General features: G+C 46.1%; 1 protein-coding gene across 4 annotated transcripts in view; it reads right to left on the reverse strand.

The window, feature by feature from the left end:
- ALKAL1 (ALK and LTK ligand 1) overlaps positions 1–20,227 on the reverse strand; it is a 692,892-nt gene that overhangs the window by 227,611 nt on the left and 445,054 nt on the right. The gene's annotated exons all lie outside the window — the stretch shown is intronic.

Raw genomic sequence — 20,227 nt, forward strand, 5'->3', positions numbered from 1 at the left:
AGCATTTACTAATTTTTTAGAATAAAAGCAGACCCTTTGGCATTTTTACAACCCTCCATCACTTCCTTTCACCACATGCGCACAGATTAATCAGAATTCTTAAACTATGCCAGACACATTTACTTCACTTACTGTATCTAAAAAAAACACTTCCCTAAGCTCACTGGACACCAATTACTGATTTTCTGTGTTTGGGTCTGTTGCTTATGTTTCATCTGTTCATGTTGTCCCATCTGTATCATTATGTACTAGTCTAGCTATCTCTGTGTTTGATTGAATTCCTGAAAACATTATGCTTCTTTGCTAGAATATTGCTAGAATATTCACTCAAAATTGTCAATTAGGGAACGGTTACAGTTTGTGAAGATGTATAACACAATATACCTCCAAGAATTTTGGGCTTCAGAGATGTTTTTTTTTATTGGGTTGCCTCTTTTTTGATTGGGGTGTAGCATCTGGGCTACAAGCACTGAACCTCTTCTTAAATTTGGATATAACATTCAACTTCTTCTTGTGAATTTTAATAATGATATTTTATTTCTTCAAGAGCTACTAGTTTTGAAAGAATATCCGAATAATTGGGATGGTGTAACCTCTTTTGAAGCCAAGGGTTGTGGAGGATTATTCATCATCATTGCCGATAAATTTAACAACAAAATATGCACTTTCCATTGCCAGTTAGAATCTCTTGATAAATGCTCTAGAATAGGGTTTTGGTGGACAGAATACGTCATTACTGCCATTAGCTATCACAATACACAGTGTCCCAGCCTTCAAGCTTCCCATTTGGATAATTCACCTTCCAAAAACCCCCAACTCCACCCTGAAACAATTTTTGACTGTTATTTCAAGACTTAGCTTTGTGCCTTGAGGTGTGTGACAGTTTACTAGTTGTGTTAAATGCCTGTAGTAGTATAAGCGCTACTGTGTATGAGCATCTTATCATCCCCTGATCAAAGAGGTTGCTCAATCAGATTTCAAGATAGTTTGACCTTTTTTGCTCCTAATCATGCAGAAATCTTTAATTAGCGTTGAAGCATCATCAATTGAACAACAATGCAGAAGTAATTCACCATAGTGTCGTTTATTAAACTGAAATAAAAAATCATTAGATGGTGGTAATGAAAAAAGCCTGGCCTAGCTTTAGCCAATACTAAGAAAGATTCAAGAGAATTTTGAAGTATTGTGAAAAGGTTGATTTTTTAAAAAGGAGATTGCACACCCTTTGATGCACATATTACTGCTGAATCAAGAATATCCAAGTACAGCTACATTTACAGCTCCTTTATGATGCATAATAAAACTATGTCTAACCAATGTAATGAAGGCTAGTAGTAACTCAGTTATTCCTTCCTCATGGCCACAGTCTATTATTGTGCCGAGTTTCAAGAAGTGAAAAAGGTTAATCCCTGCTGTTACCATCCCATTTCCTTAATTGACTCAATTGTCAATGTTTCTGGCAGGGTAATTTTAAACAGCAAACGTCAGCCAGAAAAAAGGGTATTTTAGCAAAAACCCACTAGAGATTTAGAGTGGGCCTCGGGACTGTTGAGCACTGCCTCCATTTGCATTTTCTCGTCACTAAGATTAAGGCTGTCCTGTGGGATGTCTTCATTTGTTGTTCATGGACCTTAGCTCGAGCTTTGAACAGGTTTGCAGGTCAAAGTTTCTAGCAACTATGTGTGTGAAGAGCGATATAAATGATTTTCTCTGCTAGTCACATTTAAATCTAATGCCCAGTGTTAAATTTGTGTGAGGGTAAAATGTACTGACAGCTTTAAATAAGATTGCGGGTTCACAAATGGTGCATTCTGGCACAGCTGCTTTCACAATTAATGCAAAGATACAAATTAATTGAAGGGCACTTGGATGAGACAAGGCCCTCATTACTAGTTTGGCGGTCTTTTTTCGGAAGACACCGTGATGGCGGCCACCAAAAGACCGCCGGTATCCTGACCGCCGTATTACGAGTCACATACTGAAGACCGCCCAAAAACAGGCAGGAAAGAGACAGTCCCACCACCAGCACCCCCACGCCGAAACATACCACCCTTCAAATTATGACCCACAAATCAGTACAATGGTCCGTTCACAGTGGTAAACCATTGGTGGTACGACCCGCCGTGCTCAAAAATACACCTCCAAAAGAACCTAAGGCCACATTGGACAGTACAAATACTCCACACCTCTGATACATCCATACATCAGACACACCCACACACACCACTATAAACCACACCCCACACATCCCACAATCCATTTCAAAAGGAACGATCCACACGGAGCCAGAGATACTAACATAGCCAATATATAGCACATATACAACATTGACACACGCATGTCACATACAGCACAACTGCACACAAATACCACAACCAACACCACACCAACCAAATCACCACACACACCCCATCAAGCATCAAACCCATTACCCTTGCAAAAAACACTCCCTCCCCAATTTACCTCACCACCAAGTGCCCCCAAAAGCACCCATGATTCACAGAATAAGAGTTGAGGGTCATGGTCAATGAAATCATCAGGGCAGAGTTGCAACTGTTCGGAGTACAGATCCAGCAAACATCCACAGGAAGGAAAATTGAGCTATGGTGAAGGATCGTCGACAGGGTCAATGATGTGGGCAACCATCCACGCACAATGGTGGATATCAGGAAGAGGTGGAACTACCTAGGGGGAATGTGCATTTCATGGCATCACGGCACCACATTGCCATCATCAAGACTGGCGGTGAGCCCACACCTCTTACCCCAGAGTTCACATCGTGGGAGGAGAAGGTTTTGGACATCCTGCATCCAGGGGGCCTGAATGGAATCATCGGAGGACTGGATTCCAGTATGTCACTTACACTCCCCTGCCACCAAAGACTCCTGTACAGCATGCATCCCTGCCACGCTATCACTCCCTAATTCAACCCACCCACCCTTCCTCCCCCACCCAATGCCCCTCCCCTGCATGCCACATCATCCCACTGCCACCATCCCTACACAATCCAACCCTATAGCAGTGGTAGCACTCAAAAAGCCAAGCACTACAACCACACAATGCATGACTTCCCAAACATGAAAAGCAGCCAGTTCCACTTCAGAGTGGAACACCTGCACTTTAAACCAATGCACTAGCTACAATAACTGTGTGCTTTGACTGCGTACCATTACATGGCAATGATAGCAATGCTATCTACAATCCACAACCCTCCATGAAACCTGGAACCAATTACACAATCCATTACCCACTAACAATGTCTGCAGTGCCGCATCTGTCGTTGTCATCATAGAGAAGCAAGTAAAGCCGCTGTATGCATCAGACAATTACACAAACAAGTACACCTCCACAATGTAACTTTCCCCCTCTCCTTCCACAGGTACCCTTGCCACTGCCACCCTGCAGAGGATGCCAGAGACCGACAGCCCTCCTTAGGATGAAGGCCCCAGTGAGGACTACAGCTCTCGATGTATGGACATTGAGGACTTACTTTGTCCATCCTGACATTTGGTCAGTGCACCACCACCAGTCTCACCCTACCCAAATCTGAGCCCCGCACCCCTGTGGTAACAACAACACAGGCAATCCCCAAACCTATGTCCCAAGGACTGTACAATTAGCAGTGTGCCCCACAGTTCAGGGACCTGAGTTTACCCCTCACACCCAAGACGATGAAGGTCCTGGTGTAGCTGGGAGTGGGCACACCGTGCCAGGGGCACAGGGGGGCAGTGGAGGGCACCTGTGGGCCAAGGGATGGGGAGCCGAAGAAAAAGAACTGGCCTGGAGGCCATCTCCCAAGTCCTGGGAGCATATCAGCAATCCCGGGATAAGATGGGCCAGATACTCTTCACCTTGATGGAGAACCAGAAGCTGTAGAAGGATTACCAGAAGGAGGCCATGCAGCAATGGCAGGCACACAATGGCCTGCATTCATCCTCTTCCCACCAGGAGGTACCTTCCACTAGACACATACCATATGTGCCATCCACTTCCACCTCAGCTAGTGGAATGGAGGCCCTGTCAGAGGACGCACATTCCACTAGCACCCCTCTCTCTGTAGCTGAGGAACCTCCTGCAAATAAGGTTGTCCATCCATTCATCCTGCAGGAGCTGATGCCAAGACCACTGCCAGGAAGTAAGCCTCTCCTGAGCATTCTCCCTTGTGTGCCACTGACACACCCTGTTGACTGTCCACTATCATCTCTCCATTTTCCCATGGCCCTTGGATTTGGACCTGTACTACCTACAGCTGGACCAACTGCTCTGATGATTTCATCCACCACGACCCCACTCATCAACAACTGCACTTGTAAATCACAATAAACACCATTGTGCACAGCTACTGCTTAGGTGTCTTTATTGTAACATGTATGTATTAAGTGTTGTACAATATGTCAGCTAACTTAAACCATTGACCAGCAAAAGTCTGTAAGATGGACAGAAGGGGGAGTCACGTGCAACAAGTTTGGTAGTAGAACAGACTCATCCTAAAATAGCGATTCCTTAAATTTGTGAGCCTGTTTAGAGAATCGCAAATTGCGATTCTCTAAATAAGAAATCGCAAATAAGGAATCCTTATTTGCGATTTCGAAACCACATGTGACAAGCAATTCCTTAATGCGAATTGGGCATTAAGGAATCGCCATTACCACCAAGTTGAACTTGGTGGTAACCATGTGCAAATTTTAAAAATGCATTAAAAATGCATTTTTAAAATTGACATGTAACGCACACATGCCCCTTTGGCATGTGTGCGCCTTACAGGTCCTTAAAAAACTTCTTGTGGTGCAGCAGAGGGGGCCTTAGGCCCCCAGCACCCTGGGGTTTGCATTTACCAAATTTGCAAATTCCAGTTAGGAATTTGCAATTTGGGAAATGCAAAATATTCGCAAATATGGGCCTACAGGCCCATAGGTGCGAATGGGGCCGGTATAGCAATTTGTGATTCAGGAATAGCATTTGCGATTTTTAAGAAATCGCTATTACCGAATCGCAAATATGATACATTGCATTTTGCGAATCAGAAATAGTGATTTCTTAAAAATCGCTATTTCAGAATCAAAAATGCCTTTTTAGTTACATCTGGCCCCTAGTTCCGCCGGCATTAGTCATCATGGCGGTAGGCGGGTCACAACCGCCGTGAAACTCCTCATTGGTTAACATTGTTGCCTATGGAAGACTGGGGCCACTGATGATCACCGCCAGCGGTAGGGGTCATGTATGCGGCGGCCGTGACCACCATTTTGTGCTGCATAGCTCACTTGACTTCTAACACTAGTGCAAGCAAGACCGCCACTGTGTAAGCTGCTGTGTTCAGTCTCTGGAGCTAATATGCCACATCCTGCAGGAGATAGGGCCCCTGCCTTCAACCAGGAGGAATTGGAAAAGCTTGTGGACGGGGTCCTCCCTCTGTAGGACAGTTGTATAGGGCACCACAGTAGCTGGTGCATCCAATGTTCCTGTCCTGTCTGATGGTGATGTGTGTGGAGTTGAAAGACATGGAGACGACAGACACAGAGTGGATGAATGCAGATGGCAAAGGAGTAGGTGCGGAAGTCCCATAAAGACATATTTGCGTCGTCATGAGATGCGTCTGATGTGTGAAGTCCACGGCTGTTGTTGTTATGCCACTCTGCCTGACTTTCTCCTTCTGTTTGTCACCCATGCAGGTCAGCGCCCATCAGAAGAAGGGGAGTTAGCGTGCCATCGCCAAGCAAGTGCGTCCCTGGGAGTCCATGCGCGGCCGAGCATCCACTGCAGAAAGCGGTGGGGGGACCTGAGACGCTAGGCCCGAAAAACCGTGGAGGCCCAGCTGGGGACGTCCTCCCAATGAGGAAGGGGTACCCATTGGACCCTGACTTCCCTAATGGCCCGCATTTTGGCGGTGGCCTACCCTTAGGTGGATGGGCGCTTGAGGGCAGCACAGCAGCCACAAGAGGGTATGTACAGTCTTACGCCTCCATAATGGTAGGCATGTATGGATTTGTGTAGGCTACTAGTATGTATATGTTGTGTAGATCATTGGTTGTTGCACATCGGCTATTGGTATGAGCCACCCTGGCAGGTATAGTATTGGTTATGTGTGCCAGTACCATGAAGACGGTTACTCATGAGGGTAGGAAAATGATTTTTGGATATTGTCTCCTGACATTTGTCATCTTTTGGGTGAGTAGCTCCTTCCATCAGCATCAGTGTACCTGAGGTGTGAGGGCATTGCCATCACTATTAGTCTGCCACTATGACAGAGGTAATTGGTGTCATCTAAATCAGCAGCCTCAGACTGTAAGTGTAGATGGCTGCAGGAGACAAAATATTACTGGCCACATTGTTTATGGATTTGTTGACCTGCTACCTTGCCATGCAGGATTCAGTAGAGTTAGGAGTACAGGGTAAGGCTATGGCATGGCATACCAGCAGATAGTTTTTGGTTGTCAGTCTGTGTGAATGATGTGCCGGTATTGACACTTTGCACCCTTTCTTTCTATCCCACCCTCTATCCCTCTCCTCCTCTGTCTTTGTGTGCATCAGCATCATCAGGCAAAGGAGCAGGGGCAGCTGCGAGTGGGAAAGCAGCAGCCCATGGGACCCAGGAAGCTGATACCAGCAGAGCAGAGGGGACCAGTGGGATAGAAGACAAGGGGTGTGCCATGGGGGAGACCGGATCTACAACATCCTCTTCGGATTCCTCCTCAGATGGATGCTCTCTGGCAGTGGCGGACCCATCTGGAAACAGCCCAGCACCATTCCTTGTTTACCACCCACTTACCAGCACCGCCCTCCCTGTAGCTCCCCACCCAGTTGCCTGTTCTCACTCACCCAGGAGGGTGGGTGTCGCCTTCACCACAGGCACCTCTGCCCCTGCCCCAGTCAGCCCTACTGCTTTCAATGAGGAGGCTATTGACCTCCTGAGGTCCATCTCTGTGGGACAGTCAACCATTGTGAATGCCATCCAGCAGACCAGTGCCTTCCTGGAAGGCATTCACGTTGCCCTGACTGACCTGAAGAGATCCTTTCAGGCTCTGGCCTCCTTGACAGCAGCCAGTGTCCCTTCATCTTCCGTCCCCCTTCAGCTACCTGTCCCCAATCCCTAACCCTTTTCCCCACACCTATCCAGAGCACACAGTCAGACCAGCATTCATCCACCTCAACAAACATGGTTCGCAAAGGCAACCACAGGCACCACAAACCCCACCACAGCCATGCACACAGACATTAGACACATGCAGACACAACAGCATCCACTCCCTACACAGACTCTCCCTCCACCTCCTCCGTCACAGACACTACACCACTCACACCTGCTTTTACCACTACAACACTCCCAGATCCATCCATGAGTCCCCTCATGCCCACCTTCACCACAATAGCAGACCCGCATACATCCACCCCATTCACCACATGAGCACTCACCACTACTACTGACACCCCCACATTAAGCACATCTACCTTACCTGCAGACACCACCCCAACAGACACTCACACATCCACTCTGTCATCTCCCTGCTTCTCTTCCCCCCCTCCTCCCAGGACACCCAAATGTCCACACTCACCCACCCAGCAGACACCCAGCACACACATGGCTTCAACCCACTCACCTGCACCCAAGGCACCTTCCAGGACACTCCTTTCAACCACTTCCTCTCCCTCCACTCCCACCCATTTTTCCCATGACTGCCCTTGTGTCCCTAAAAAAAGGCTCCTATATGAGTTTGCTCTGTTCCCTCTCACTGACCCTGTCCCTGTTTCCCCCAAGAGCCTTCATGCCCTCCCCAAACTCAGTCCTTCCACCTCCCAGTCCTCCCATGGCACCCCTGATACTGCCCCTCCCACAGAAAATACTACCACCCCCCAAAATGCAAGGGCCCTCCTCCAAAGGGCCATATGAAGAGCTAAGCCACCCCCCTCCGAGTCAAAATCTGATGGCCCCCCTCCCAGAGCCAAACCTAAAGACCCCTAAGAAGCCCCCTCCCAAACCCAAACTCACACCCTCACCTCATTCCCCCATTGCCCCCGAGGTGCCTGCATGCCCTATTGAGCCCCTGCCATGTGGAGGTCACTTTGCAGTCAGGAGTCAAGTTGAGGCCAGATACTCTGCCCAGTGTGCCTGAGGCAATGGACACTTTTGGACCGGCCAGTAGGCCTCTGTTTTATATAGTTGTTTTCAATGACGGAACCTTTATTTCAATACATCTACACCAGTCACCCAGTGGTGTTGAGGCTAACAACCTTGTCCTGCCTTTCCTTCCACATGTATGTGTTGTATATGTGTGATTTGGTGTGTGTCTTCTGTGTATGTGATGTGTTTGTGTAGCAGCATGACTTTTGTGGGTGTGTTGTGCAATGGACTTGTTGTGAAATGTTGTGTTGTTGTTGTGTGGCATTGTGTGGCAGTGATGTGTGTGTTGTGATGCATATGTAATGTACTTTGTGTGTTGGGTGAACGTGGCGTGTGTTGTGACACATTGTTTGGCAGTGTTATTGATTGTGTTGGTTGTGCGCTGTTGTTATGTGTTGCTGGCAGTATGTGTTTTCCTGTGGAGGTGTCCGTTGTGCCTCTCTGACAATGCGTTTGTTTGGTTATGATGGCGTTGTGTGACTCGGTGGTATTGTGTATGGATGTGTCTGACAGTGGCGGTGGTGAGTGTGTGCATTTTGGTGTGTGTATGTCACGTGTATGTTGGACGTGGTGTGTGTGTGAGTGTGTATGTAGATGTGTTTGTGCATTGGTATGGGTGTATGTTTGCATGTGTGTGCGTCTGTGGCTAGCCGTGCTGGGTTGTGTGGTGTGTGTGGGTGTGTACTAATGGCCTTCTCTCTAGTGTGTGGTAGGTGTGTGTACTTACGGGTGTTGTCTTCATTGCCATCACTAGTTCTGGAGTTGTACGGCCAGCAGGAACAGTGGGAAGACTTCCAGTTCGGGTTCCATGGAGGCTGCGGACGTGTCTGTGCTCCTGAATGTGAGTGCCTCTTTGTATGCTGCTCGTTTCCACCAGGCTTTTCCTGGTGGTGTGCTAGGTCATAATATAATTGGCAGGAACATGGTCTCCGTCGGCCTGGACATGCTTACCGCCGGCCACGGCGATCCACCCGCATTGGCTGTACCAGCAGTGGTTTGCCTGTGTTCTGTTGGGAACACCGCCATTGGTCATAATATAGCAGTCTTCTCTGCTGGCCCGGCGACCGTGTGACCTCCATCGCCACCGTGGTGGTCCTCGGACCACCAAACTCGCAATGAGGTCCTTTAGTTAGCAAAGTTTTATGAGTTTTACTGTATGTCATTGATGCTGTACTTTTGCCTGCATTGCAAGTGTTTTAAAAAAAGTGAGCAATCATTGCATGAATTTAATAGAGGACTGAGATTTAAATACTAATCTTTCAAAGACCTACATAATGACCTTAGGGCCCAAGATGGACAAATCAAGAACCTTTTCTATTAACAACCTGACCTGATCTTAGAGAAGGGTTATGTTTTTTCTTACCTTGGGATTACTTTTGATAACTCTAGCACAGGGATGCTCAAAATGTGTCCTGGGGTTTGCATGCGGTTCTCTGATTTTTACATGCAACACCCTGGTAAACAGTAGCACTAGGCTGCTGTTTACTTGAGAAAGCACAAACATCCAGAAACAGTTAGATGGGCGAGCATTTATTTGCACCTTAACAAAAGTGACTGTAAAAAAGGTGTCCTGTACAACGTATCTTTAGGGACACCTTCATTTTTAAAGACATCTTGCACTAATCATGAAACCATATGAGAAACTCTCTTCAAAATTCAGAGTGTATTTCATTACCATGTAAAAGTGTTTCACCTTAGCACATCAGATTTAATCACTGAATTGAGAGGCATTTAATACAAGCGATAATTTTCAAACATGCAGAGCAGACAGTGCACATTCCCAGTGCAGAAGCTCCCCTGTGGCCCACTGCTCTGCCCACAACATGGTTGTGGGCAGTGCTGGACCCTCTGCACTGTGTTTCCACCAACCTTTGCATGGTGGTCCCCGGCATGAAAGGCTGGCTGAACCTAGACTCATAATAAGCGCAGCGCCGCTGAACTCCGTGCCACCGTGGCTGGCTACTACTCCGTCCACCATCAGCCCATTGGAAGCCATGTTCCCGGTGGGGATGGTGGTCCCCTGGTGGCCAGACTGTCAGGGTCTTAATGTGGCAGTTGGACCGCCTGGTCCTAGAATGGGCAATGTCATAATGAGGCCCTCTGTCTGTAGGTAGGTGGACCTCCACGGTTTGACCGAGGTTCTGTTGAGTAAACCTTAAACATTATGACAAACTACTTACCTAATAAAGGAAGAGACCGTAAGATGGAACACAAATATATTTATTAATGAAATACTCACTCGTGCCCCTGCTCCTTTGCCTGATGATGCTGATGCACCCCACCACCTGAAATGGTCCTGCCCTTCCCTTAACTATAAACAAAATATACCTCTTCCTACCCCATCCCCAACATGCCCAACCCAACCCACCAGCAATAGATCAACCAGCTCCCTAATACAAATGTCCTTGAAAATGTTCTATATTTTATTTTCTCCTGGTCATTCGCCATGGTATCCAGTTGCTCTATGATTTTTGGAGGAGAAACTCAGTGGATATGGGAGATTGGCTGCTGTAGTTGAAGGAGGGTTGGCTTGTTGCTATTATTTTATTTATGTTTACATAGCATTACTTTTATATTTAAGTATTTTACTGTATTGATAGTATATGTGTGCTTTGTAGCTATAAAAGATAAAAGTATAAAATATAATAAAGTATAACAATATGTTAATGTCTGTATTTAGTGGATTATTTAACACCTGTATAAATACTTTTAACTGTTGTGGTTTGTGTGAGTATCCATGGTTTTTAAACAGACAAGCATATCTTTACTTGAACATTTCGACCCGAACATTATATTTCTATCTTCAACATAAAGTCAATATTATATAGTTATATAAATACAAATTAATTTAAATAAAGTCTTTTGATGTTTATTTTATGTACAATTAGTTTGGAATAAAAATTCATATGTATATGTTTACATAAATACATATTATAATATAAATATAAATAAAAGACTTCATATACAGAGATGCATATATATATACACATACAAAGATAATTTTTTGTTTTGGTAATAACTTTAGTCCCATTTGCTAAATCTTCACAAAACTTTCCCTAAAAAAGTTAATCATCCTCACCTCCTTCCTGGAAAGTTTTCAGTTTCATATAATTAGAGGATTTTTATGTTTTTGTTTTTTAAATGGTAGTGCTTTTTTAGTGAATATTGTTTTTTTTAATGGAAGTTAGACTCTTACTACCATCCTCATGTATAACTCCGCTTTACTCTTATATTTACATTAAGGACTCACAATCCTAAACTTTATTTAATGTCTGAATATTCCTGTGTATATGCAAATGTACATGTATAAATGCATATAAATACCTATTTCTAGAAACTCATTACACCTAATGGCAACTTAATGCATCCTGTGAAGTAGTAAAAGTCTAATTATAAAATGTTATACATGACTTACTTGTTGCAACCACCTCTATGCCAAGTAGATCAAGCAAGTCCAGCCTCTTGTCCATCACGTTCGCCCAGCGGTGCATGTCCTGATTCTGGTGTGGTTACAGATGCTGTGCCAAACTCACGCCAGTGCAATAAATGCTAGGCAAGTCCATACCCATTGCTAGCCATGCCACCTGCGGCCAAAATTTGGGATCTTTTTTGTGCAAATGTTGTCTGATGATTGGGGCTCAAAGGGCTCATCTTCCATCCCGATTTTGTGTTTTTTTCCCCATTTGCCTAACTTGGCACTAAAGTCCCCTGCTATGATGACCTGACTCGCTGACAACTGTTTGTTCTCCTCTTGACTTAAGAGTAAAGCAAGCAAATGTTCACATCTCTTTACTTTGAGGCACTGTACATATATGTTTCGTACTCTGAGTACTAACCTGTTGAGTAAAATAATATCTATTGTAGAGCTTGGCTGATGGTTGTCACTTGGGTAATTTGTTTTATTTTGTCCAGCCATCAACCTGTCTGGGGATGTCCCTAGTTCAAACCAACTTTATTTTCTATCATTCTTAAGCCAATAGATTTGAATCCTTGTGATTCCCATGGGTTTAGGCATCATGTTTCTTGCAGGAGGATGATGCCAATATCTCTGAAGGATTTCTTTTTATTTCTCATCTGAGGCCTTCTCACAAGACCAGCTATATTCTGGAAGACAATAATAGATCTCAAAACACTTTGGGCCTCATTCCGACCCGGACGGGCGGCGGACGCCGCCCGCCGGGCGGAAACCGCCCAAACACCGCCCGCGGTCAGAAGACCGCGGGGGGCATTTCAACTTTCCCGCTGGGCCGGCGGGCGATCTGCAAAAGATCGCCCGCCGGCCCAGCGGGAAAGCGCCTTCCACGAGGAAGCCGGCTCCGAATGGAGCCGGCGGAGTGGAAGGTGTGCGACGGGTGCTGTGGCACCCGTCGCGCTTTTCAGTGTCTGCAAAGCAGACACTGAAAAGCAATGTGGGGCCCTGTTAGGGGGCCCCTGCAGTGCCCATGCCATTGGCATGGGCACTGCAGGGGCCCCCAGGGGCCCCACGACACCCGTTCCCGCCAGCCAGGTTCTGGCGGTGTAAACCGCCAGAACCAGGCTGGCGGGAAGGGGGTCGGAATCCCTGCTGCGCCGCCATGGAGGATTCCCATGGGCAGCGGGAAACCGGCGGGAGACCGCTGGTTTCCCGTTTCTGACCGCGGCGTTACCGCCGCGGTCAGAATGCCCATGAATGCACCGCCAGCCTGTTGGCGGTGCATTCGCTGCCCTCGGCCCTGGCGGATTCAATCCGCCAGGGTCAGAATGAGGGCCTTTATGTCAAACTTCCAACTAAAAAACGTGTAAGTTATGTCTCCACCCCCAGAGTAATGCAATTGGCATACTCTTGTGTGGGTGAATGATGTTGCTCCCTAAACGACTCCCTTGCCCTCCTCAACCCTTCATATATCTCCTTAAGCCCAACCCCTTTAGTAGTAAGCCTGGCCCCTTTCCTACCAAATACATTGTGACTGTCCCACATTTACTACTAGAATCTATATTTACATGTGCGGAGACTCTGTAGTCGGGATGAAGAACTCCAAACATATAAGTATACTCAAAACTTAAACTTTGTAGTATATCTTGTACTGCAAAATGTAGTTTGTGAATCAGACCCTGTAACTGTATCTCTCGTTTTCCATTGTTATTGTATGTAATTGTATATATTTGCATCACCAATGTCTGTTTGGTCAGAGGCATTTGCACTTTGACATTTCCTGGGGCTCAGTCTGTGCTTTAAAAGACTACTTAAAAAATAAAAACCTAAAAAACAAATATTTGAGGTGATTTCCTTTAACACACACACAAAGGAACATTGACTGCACGCCTTTTCATTGGATGAAAGGAACTGGGTGGCATTCTGAGAATTATAATAGAGTCTTAATTTAGTACAGTCTTGACACTACGGGCCTGATTTATGAAACGTTAGCGCCGCCTTTGCGTCATTTTTTTATAGAAAATATGCGCAAACTTACAAAATATGACACAAAAGTGGCGTACACTTACAAAATATATATATTTTGTAAGTTTCCACCGATTGTGTGTCAAAAAATTACACAAAGGCAGCGCTAACTTTTCATAAATTAGGCCCTACATGCCATTTAACTGATTAGTCCAAAGACATGGACTGTTTTGTTACATAAAGTGAATAATAAGGCATTAGCTATGGCATTGTCATCTGCTTTAGCAGGGTTTATTCTGGCAAGTAAAGTATATGAAATGCCTTGGAATTATTTATTTAAATTCATGAATTTCTTGGCATCACAATTCATTCAACAGCAACCAATAAATATAAATATACTATTTATTTCTTTGACTAGGACTATGGAAAAAGTGCAAAAAATAGAAAATGTCACAGGTATCATGGCACGTATATGCATTTATGAAAATGGACCAGATTTTAGAAAATGTTTTGTGTACATTAGTTCTCAAGAAAGCAGTACTCTAAATGATGAACATGGCCAGCAGTGGCTCCTCTGCAATGGTGAGGGAGCATCACCCCACTGGCTAAGAGCCAGCAGCTGAAAAATAAAACAATACTTTATTATTGGTTTATTTTTTTCAGTTCCTGACTGAGCCAGATTGTGCAGGGAGGGGTGGGCTGGGTCATGGGAGGGGTGGAGGAGTGGACTGCACTTAAGTTCACATGTCAGTTATGCTGGACATCTTAGGCCGGACAAACACGCTTAGATTTCTCCAATCCAGCAGTGTTGCACAGCCTGGTTGGAGAAACAGCACAGACTCCAATGCACTGTCCGGCTTTTGCATAGGGTGTTGTGTGGGTATTCCCATGCAACATCCATAGATTTTGACACATTCAAAAATGTACAAGGCTTTGTAAATGTGTCAAAACCCTGTGCCACCCTAGTGGTGGCGTAAGAGTGACACAACATGGAGAAATATATTTTTTTTCCCAATGTGTTCTCTTTCTATGTGTGCTGCTTTCTGTAGCACATATAAAATGAGGAAGTCACCTCCATTGATTACTTTTGTACAGAAAGGTGTCCCTTCCTGTACAAAAACAATCATCCCCACAAAGCAAACACCCTTGCACAATGGTGCAAGGGTGGCTGCATTGGCACATGGGAGCAATGTGTGCATCAGCGCAGTGGGAGACAACAGAAATGTGCCATACCCCGTGGTACAGGGCAGCGTAGACAGGCAGGTGCTGCACCGCCCTCGAACATGGGCCTTCTAAATGTGCCCTAAATCTGCAAATTCTTTGTTGGATCAGAAAGGTGTATGCACTGTATCACTTTATGTATTTTGGTACAATTCCTATTTATCATTGTGACTTTGAACTCTTTCTAAAACAGTAAATGCTCATGGAAATATTATGATAGTCAGTAAAATAATCCAGAAATATTTAAAATATGTAGCACTTGAATTTAGGACTGTGGGAAGTTGACAAAAGTAAGGAAGGTAAAGTTCAGTGCTTTCATTAAAACCAAAGCATTATGCTCACATTTTTTCTTCACTATCCCCAAGAAGTAAACACTTCAAAGTTCCAAAAAAAGAACATTGTATTAGACACAAAGTGAAGCAGAGCATTCAGTCCATAAAGCAAAAAACACATTCCTTTGTCTCCCTCTTTTGTCTCTGCTCTCTGATTATCCAGCCCTCTCCTTTTTCAGGTGAATACAAAGCAGTTCATTGATTTTCTGTGAACATTAAACAAGTTATCATATATATATCAAAACCTAGCAAAAAAATGCGCAATCCCAAATTCATCATGTTTTCTGTTAAACCAAATTCTCTCCTTTTCCTTCTCAATTTATTTATTTAAATACCTGGGAATGGTGTGGGGGATAGTGCTAGCCTCCTTGCTTTTAATAAAATCACTATTCTACATCTACGAAAGCTTTGAGACTCAGCATTTTATGGCAAGACAGGAGGCTAGCGTTTTGCATGTTCAGAGCCTCTAAAAGTGAAATTTGAAGTATGGCCAACAGGTTTAAAATAGATTTTTCTGAAAACGTCAGCATTGGACCAATCTTCTGCGTTCGTCACATCCACCAACTGTGCTCCTGCTGTACAGAACCCTGAAGCCATCTCTCCTCTCGCCGTCACACAACCTATCACTCAAAAGTTTGGCTAACTTTCAAATCGTGGATAAGAAGTGGACTCTGACATAGTCTTGATCCTTCTCCATATTTTGACAAACACTCCATCTAGATTAAAATATCTAACTAAGTAACTTCCATGTCACCTCCTTTGAGGGTAAGTACTTATTCATTTGGCCAAGTTTCAAACAACTTTAAACCCATACTGACAGCTCAGGCACTCATAGTGTGTCCTTGATGGCTTCCTTAAACAATCCCTTTCAAAACTCTACAGATCAAAGGACTTTTCCCTAAAGACGAGCCATTTAACAGAGCCTGCTGCAATGTCTGAACTATGTCAGTTAATTGTCCTACAGGAAAAAAATCATTAAAAAACAAGCCAGCCAAACAATTTGCAACCTCTACTTGATCAGCCTTCATTGGATCCAACTCCCTTTCCAAGCACTAACAAACCCAGACATGCCATGCCCACGTTTTGGTTTTTCATTTGTTTATTAAGAGGTTTGATTCAAAAGTACAATTGTCAGTACACAATAGTATAATGAAAGAAATGTGTGCAAATAAATACGCTACATCACATGTTTGCTTGACCTATTGCATGGTTGCCAGGTGATGAGCAGTGAGGAACAGAAGGAAGCAATGAAGAGGTGTGCTTCCGAGGGATGAGGAAAGATGTTACAGTAAAGGAAAGAGTAAAAAGAAGAAGAAGGAATGAGGCAGGAGTTTGGGGGGTTCACAGTGTGGGCACTGGAGAGGGTGAAGTGACCGAAGTTTGGTCTCTCAATCTTCAGGTGAGGCTACAACGTGGTCATTTATTGTGTTACTGCTGGAGTGGAGGGAGAGGGAGTTTGTACAACTGGTGTCACTTTTGCTGTGCTGGTGGATCATCCTGCCAGAAGAGGAACCATATGAAGAAAAATGTCTTGGCCTTATCATCCAGATTATAATGTTCTCGTAGGAGACTGTTTTGTACATTTCTATAAGCCATTCCTCGCAAGTGGATGGGTATGAGGAACACCGATGGTGGAGGATAAAGAGCTTGGCTGGCGTCAATATCATTCAAACTACATTCGTGGTGGGAGAGTTAGGTGGAATCTTCTGTATTGTGGAGCATTATCAGGTGGTCTAGCATTGGGGTGGGGATCACTATTTCCCATTCATTGTGGATTCCACCTTATCCATTCAGTTTATTAAAACCCATTCATGATTTATGAATTAACCGTTTATGAATGTTTTCATTCTAGTTCAGAACAGGTAGCCTTATTAATGCCCGTAATGAGTCCGATCAGTAAAGTGCCTTGGTTGACAACTAGCAAATGACAGTTTACATGTTTTATCAGCTTCTCATGAAATCAGTTTCCAAAACCTGTCTATGATTGCAAAGGATTGCTTTCCTTCTGGGTCCGTAAAGGCTGCTTTATTAATGACTGTAATGAGCCTGATTAGGTAGGTTTTCCAACAACCTTAATCAGCCCCGACAAAAGTCTTGCCCACACTGTTCTCAAGTATTTTAAGATCCTAGGGCCAGATGCAGCATGCATTTTGCATGGAGCAAACTGTGAAAATCGCAGTTTGCGCCATGCAAAATGCCAAATGCGATGCTCATTCACAATATGCGAGTTGGTCCCGACTCGCAAATTGTGAATGCGACTTGCAAATAGGAAGGGGTGTCCCCTTCCTATTTGCGACTCGCATTGCTATGCAAAATTGCTTTGTGACCGCAAATGCGGTCACAAAGCAATTTGCAGTTACCACCAGTGTCACACTGGTGGTAACCCATTCTGAAAAGGGAAGGGGTCCCCTGTGCGCATTAGTGATTTTGGACTTGCCTTTGGGCCTGCATTTCTTTATTTCTGCAGTTGTCCATGTTTTTGCATTTTCCATATTCATACACAAGGAACACAGTGGTTGGAACTGTGAATGTGTCCTGCTTTTATTTACTCTGGGGTTCTGGTGCTGTTTATTCCTGTGCGTGTGTTACTGGGTGTGTGGTGTGTGTATGGTGTGTTTTGTGCGTGTGTGTGTCACTCTCCCCCCTCCCACCCTTGTGTGCTAGGTGGCTGTACTTACTGCCATCGTCTTCATCGGTGTTGGTGCCCCAGGACGGCCATGGCGTGGTACAGCATTGGGGATACTTGCAATTCATGTTCCATGACGGACGCAGACTCCTGTGTTTCCCTGGATGTGAATGGCTCTTTTTCAGTGATGTGTTTCCACCAGGCTTTTGGTGTCATTGTTACCGCCTCGGACATTATGGTGGTGTGCTATCTCATAATATGGTGGCGTATCCTTGTATTTCACCTGGCTGTAGGTGGCTACCGCCGTGTTCGTACCACGCTGGTGGTTGGTGTGGTACATTGGCTGTCTATGGGAGGGATCACCACCATGGTCATAATTTGGCATTTTAAAACTAGTAATTTAAAATTCAACTTGACAATTAAGATGGACTTTAAATTAGTAACAAAATTAAGTCTTTTGTATTTTGTTTTTCCATGTGCTTTGCGTTCATTTTTTGTGCCCATTTGCTGTGTTTACTCTGCTTTGTTTTTGCCCATTTCTGCCTTTTCCTCCGTGACCTGTTTTTCCTTGCAATCCGGCTCTTTCCGTTTTCCCTGTCCCTGCCGCTGCCGCCCCTGCGGCCCCACCCCCTGCCGTTGCCACCCCTGCTGCCCGCCCCCTTGTATCCCCTTTTGCCACTCCCTCCTGCCTCACAGCTGCTCCTCCCTCCCACCTCTCCTTCTTAATGGCGGCCGCTGAGCGGTGCCGAGTGTGACCCCCTGACCTGCCTTAAGGCCAGGAGTGACTTGACATGCCGAGCAGCAGCTCCACCATCCTGCCTCCATGCCCCAGACCCAGCCCCTGCTTCTGACGAGAGTTCGAGGCCTCATCCCTGGTGTCTAGTGGTAGGCGCAGCGTCTGTACTTTGTATTTTGTATTTTGTTTTTCCCTGTGCTTTGTGTTCATTTTTTGTGATCATTTGCTGTGTTTACTCCGCTTCGTTTTTGCCCGTTTCTGCCTTTTCCTCCGTGACCTATTTTTCCTCACAACCCAGCTCTTGCCGGTTTCCCCATTCCTGCCACTGCCTCCCCTGCGGCCCCACCCCCTTCGTGCCCCCATTTGCCACTCCCTCCCACCTCCCAGCTGCTCCTCTCTCCCACCTCCCCTTCTTAAAGGTAGCCGCTGTGCAGTGCCGAGTGTGACCCCCTGACCTGCCTTAAGGCCAGGAGTCACTCGACACACCGAGCAGCAGCTCCAACGGCCTGCCTCCGTTCCCCAGACCCCGCCCCTGCTTCTGATGAGAGTTCGAGGACTCATCCCTGGTATCTAATGGTAGGTGTAGCGTCTGTACTTTGTATTTTGTATTTTGTATTTTGTTTTTCCCTGTGCTTTGCATGAATTTTTTGTGCCCATTTGCTGTATTTAGTCTGCTTCGTTTTTGCCCGTTTCTGCCTTTTCCTCCATGACCCTTTTTTCCTTGCAATCCGGCTCTTGCCGGTTTCCCCGTCCCTGCTGCTGCCTCCCCTGCAGTGCTGCCTCCCTCACGCCCCCATTTGCCACTCCCTCCCACCTCCCAGCTGCTCCTCCCTCCCACCTCCCCTTCTTAATGGCTGCTGCTGTGCAGTGCCGAGTGTGACCCCCCTGACCTGCTTTAAGGCCAGGAGTCACTCCACACACCGAGCTGCAGCTCCACCAGCCTGCCTCCGTGCCCCAGGCCCACCCCTGCTTCTGACGAGAGTTTGAGGCGTCATCACTGGTGACTAGTGGTAGGCGTAGCGTCTGTACTTTGTATTTTGTATTTTTTTTTCCCTGTGCTTTGCATTAATTGTTTGTGCCCATTTTCTGTGTTTATCCTGCTTCGTTTTTGCCCGTTACTGCCTTTTCCTCCGTGACCTGTTTTTCCTCACAATCCGGCTCTTGCCGGTTTCCCCCTCCCTACCGCTGCCTCCCCTGCGCCCCCACCCCCTTCCACCTCCATTCACCACTCCCTCCCACCTACCAGCTGCTCCTCCCTCCGAACTCTCCTTCTTAATGGTGCCTGCTGCACGGTGCCAAGTGTGACCCCCTGACCTGCCTTAAGGCCAGGAGTCACTCGACACGCCAAGCAGCTGCTCCACCAGCCTGCCTCCGTGCCCCAGACCCCGCCCCTGCTTCCGACGAGAGTTTGAGGCCTCATCCCTGGTGTCTAGAGGTAGGCGTAGCGTCTGTAGTTTGTATTTTGTATTTTGTTTTTCCCTGTGCTTTGCATTCATTTTTTGTGCCCATTTGCTGTGTTTACTCTGCTTCGTTTTTGCCCGTTTATACCTTTTCCTCTGTGACCTGTTTTTCCTCACAATCCGGCTCTTGCTGGTTTCCCCGTCACTCCCTCCTCCTCCCAGCTGCTCCTCCCTCCCACCTCCCACCTCCCCTTCTTAATGGTGGCCGCTGTGCGGCCGTGCCGCTGGCGCGCCGGAGGCGAGCCAGAGGCAAGCCTGTCTGCGCCTGTTTGCACCTGGACCCCGTCCAGTGCCTGTCCCACTGGTCCACGCACGCCCACGTCCCTAAACACCTGTACTCTACCGCAGAGCTCCACGCT

This window comes from Pleurodeles waltl, chromosome 2_2 (assembly GCF_031143425.1).
Source record: "Pleurodeles waltl isolate 20211129_DDA chromosome 2_2, aPleWal1.hap1.20221129, whole genome shotgun sequence".
Classification (NCBI taxonomy): Eukaryota; Metazoa; Chordata; class Amphibia; order Caudata; family Salamandridae; genus Pleurodeles; species Pleurodeles waltl.